This window comes from Ruditapes philippinarum, unplaced genomic scaffold, assembly GCF_026571515.1.
Source record: "Ruditapes philippinarum isolate M1 unplaced genomic scaffold, ASM2657151v2 ctg3770_1_1_1_1, whole genome shotgun sequence".
Classification (NCBI taxonomy): Eukaryota; Metazoa; Mollusca; class Bivalvia; order Venerida; family Veneridae; genus Ruditapes; species Ruditapes philippinarum.
The window spans coordinates 187,235-191,623 of record NW_026858656.1 but is presented as its reverse complement, the minus strand read 5'-3'; positions in this window follow the sequence as shown (position 1 = coordinate 191,623).

The window sequence follows — 4,389 nt, the reverse complement described above, 5'->3', positions numbered from 1 at the left end:
TATGTTTCTTGTTTGTGTTGGTTCGTGTTTGTTTTGAGAAAAAGTCAAGTTAGTATGACTTCTGCGTTGTCGTCGTTGCTATGTAAAACCTTTAATCACGGACATTAAAAGTCCGAAAGGCCATGCTTTAATGTAGTCCATCTAATAGTATCACTTTAAAAGGCATTAACACGAAATTTGGAATGCTTGCTTATCATGACAAGGTGCAGTTGTAAGACAAGGGGCTTCTTTCTGAAAGCTATATTTTTGGAGTTACGCCCCTTGTAAGTTTAAACGTAAGTAGCATGATTTATAGTCTATGAAATATATCAACATGAAAGGTGTAATTTAATTGCACTAAAACGCTACTAGGCAAAGTTTAAAACTAAATAGTCATATACAATTAATGTACTATGTATTATAGAGTTACAGCGATTTCTATAGAAACTGACGAGCCTATACATTAACGTAGCATTTTAGCTCACAACTATTATCATGCATTAGTTTATAATCTTAAAAACAGAATAAATAAAATAGAAGAAGAAAGTCGAAACAATATTGATATAATCATACATAGTTTAAATTAATTCCTTTTCGGCGCAGTTAAAAAGACTACCAATATTATGCACCCGCCCAAGTGTTTAAATGTATTGCAGCACATATTCGAAAATTTATTTTCTGTATTTGATAAACGAAATAGTTAAGTAAATTCTAGTTCAATAGCCCATCTCCTGTATAGATTTAAGTAGAAAGTCTTAGTAATAAATGTGTACCCGACAATTTATATCAATAGTACATGTATTAACACCCGACAATTTATACACGGAGTATTAACAGCAATTCACGTCTCAGTAGGTATGTAGGGTGAATAAATAACTTCACAATCTAGTTCTCTATTATTCTGACCGTACACAGCTTTATCGTATATTGGTTTGCATATAGCACCGTAAAATCCCGACATGTGTACGGAAGGGCTTTGCAGCGATCCTGCAGATATTTCTTTGACGATTTTGAAACGACTCGAAAAATGTTTCAAGGGGACTGAATGTTGTGGCGGGTATCTAAGTTTCTTGTGTTATGCAAGCCGGGTCTTTATTGGGCTTGGTTTAGACGGAATGGAAATTCTAGTTTTGAAAACGTCTGTGTTTTCGGATTTGACAAAAGGCAACGATGCAGTTGATGTTGGGCTTGGCGTGATGGTTTTTGTTTGTATGACTATCATAGGGATTCTAGGTGGGTTGGTTATTCAACCCCGTATCAGTAAAGATTCTCTTCAAAGACGTAAAAACATATTTTACCTTGCGTTTAAAACGATCAACGTGGTGTTCGCGGTGTTTATTAGTATCGGGACCATATACGGAAGAGACCAACTAGATTTTGACAGATGGGAGCATATTTTCTTGGTGGTCAGTCTTGGTTTGGACGTGCTCTTTGACCCATTTGAAATGATACTAGGATATTATCAGTGTTGCAGAAACTGAATTGACATTGAATATGAATGCAGAGAAATTTATCCAGTCTGTCTTATCCGTAAAAACAGTTTAGCCAACATATTAAAAGACATTCGATCACCGTATAAGATCAAACTATTTGGAAATGAATAGAAAAGACCTATTTGACGTAGGAAGCTTTGCTGGACTTGTTGTATTCTATTCTCCAGATATTCGGAATTTTGCGGGATTTTAGGACTAACTAAGTGCACTGAGTTTATTTCAAGTCGCCACTGGAAAACAAAATTGACTCCTTCCCCGGAAAAACAATTAGTTTCTTGGAACTGGAATTTAATTTGCATTGTTTGAAGCACCTTTACATGGACCTAAGATGTTAAATTTTGAAAATATCACTTTAAAAAAAAACTTGATAATAAAATATGTTAACATTGGTACTTTGTATTATATGAAATAAAGCTTTGCTACTAGAATCTAAATCTTTTTGTTGATATGATTTTCTACTACAACTCTATCTTGTATGATGATACAGTTGGTAACGTTACATGTATAACTTATTATTATTATTATTATTATTATTATTACGAGCATTAGTATTAGCGTTAGTATTATCTTAATCAAGTCATAAAATCAATATATTGATATGTTTATTGTGTGTCGTCATTCATTATTCTTAATTATTTCTATTTCTCTTTTATTCATAGATGTACATTAAATCCTTGTCGTTCTCTTTCAAGTTATAATTATAGTTTTTGAGTTGGCTACCAGAAACAAACCGTGCGGAACACTTTGAAATAACCGTTCATAACACCTGGAACATACTGTGCAGTACAAATATTATATGAGGAAATATGGTCGAGACTCGAGTAGGGCTCGAACCTACGGTCCCAGTCACATACATGTACTGGGTGACATTATTACATATACATGTATATTCAAATATAGTTAAGAAATATACTTTAAATAAATTGAAAATCGTATTTTTATGTTTTCCTTAGCACGAGTTGAATGAAAAGCGTTTAAACGCTTTTCATTTTAGGTCATTTATTTACAATTTGAATAATTACTCTGGAAAAACGAAGTGCGCGAATGATCTGAAATTTTGCATAAAGATTAGTGGTCTAAACCTACATCAAATGGTACATTTATCTGGAAATTTTTTTTTAGTCCCATCATGTCAAAAAACCTCAGTGGAGTCCCTTTAATAGTATTACACTTTCTAGTACATGTGATATATGTGATTAAATGAGGGCAGGATACAAAAAAAAATGTATCGAGATATTTTTGGCGGGACACAATAACAAATTATTGTTCTCTTAACATCCTCTCTTGGCATTCAGATATTCTTAAACATGATTTTACAAGTTTTCTAAAAAAAAAAGAAGAAACCTTGTCAATTGGAGTTGTAAAGTATGAAATCTTTTAATATATATTTTCGGACAAAGGTATATATTATTGTGGCTAAGGATCTTTCGTTCAAAATGTTTACCATGTATTGTTATTTTGTTGTTTTTCATCGGTTGTGCATGTATCTAGAGTTTGCAATGACCCATTTTTTCAGTAGCTGGTCCCTTCATAAGTATTACTTTTTAACTGTCTGTAAAGCTGAACGTTAAAAAAAACGAATGTATGTATATACGTATCCTTTTCTGATCACAATATGTATAAAATGAATTGATTCACAATGAGAATTAATACATTCACATATTTTCAGTGATACTCCGCTTTTCATGGAATGACACTAACGTATCACATTGAAGGTTCCATGACAACCGCAGTATATGCGAATGTTTCTACATTCAAAATTTCACCTTTACCATGTTTGAATGTTAAATTCTGGTAAAGCTGGGGCTGGCGAGGGGTCGAGGGGTACGGTGGGCATGGACGGTAGCTTGCGAATGCTATTACCTTCCATGAACAGCCTCAATCAAACCGAGTCTGCAACATTTTCATTTATGCCGTTTTGGGCTTTCTGTAGGGATTCTGCTTTTCTCTATTTTCTTTGTAGTTCTTAACTTATAAAAAAAGTTCTTACTACAAAACTATAGCGGCATCAGTTGTGATAATTCTTAACCTCCTGAATCTGTGTAATGGACTTATGGGAACAATCCATACAAAATTTCATTATCAGAATACATTAGAATACAAAAAAAAAGAGAGAAAAAAACGAGTAACAAACAGCATAGGGCTTGGTCAGACTGCACAAAATTGCAGACTGATCTGGCTCTAAACTTGTGGCAAAGATTAATCACTTTTGATTTGAGCAGGGTAAGGGTTAACAGAAGAGCATAAAGTTGACAAAGCTTCAAATGTATCTAAAAATAATATTAATAATTTTCTCAAGAACGAGCTTGAAATATTAGCTTTAGATTTGCGAAAAACGTGGAGAAAGATATTTTAACAGTTTCTTTATGGAATGCCGGTAGGGACATGCCACTTTGCTTATTTGCCAACTTCTGAATTGCTTATTTGCTAATTGCTGATTTGCCAATTTGCTTATTTGCTAATTGCTGATTTGCCAATTTGCTTATTTGCTAATTGCTTATTTGCTTATATACATAAATTTGTATGCTATTGTCAGGCGATACGTCCGACTTGCGGAGTACGTTCTTGTTTGATATGAAATAACAAGTCTTTGTTGACTTTATTTCAAGCTCATGAACCTATATATGTTATTATGTTTATAAATTTTGTGAATTAAATACTTGGACAATTATGAGCAATCCATCATTACCTAGAATATAGGTAGAAAGGCAGATGGATACTTTTTATTCAATTTCGAAAAAAGAAATAAATTCAGTATCAAAAAGTAGTTGTTTCTTTTTTAATTATCTTGAGTTTCAGTTTTAGTTAGCACTAGGGATGCTATTCTATCCACCAAGGCATTGGGCTTTTCTTGGTAACTTGTTTTTTTGTCATATCTCTGTTACATTCTGCTGATTCATGCATCTTACTGCAACTT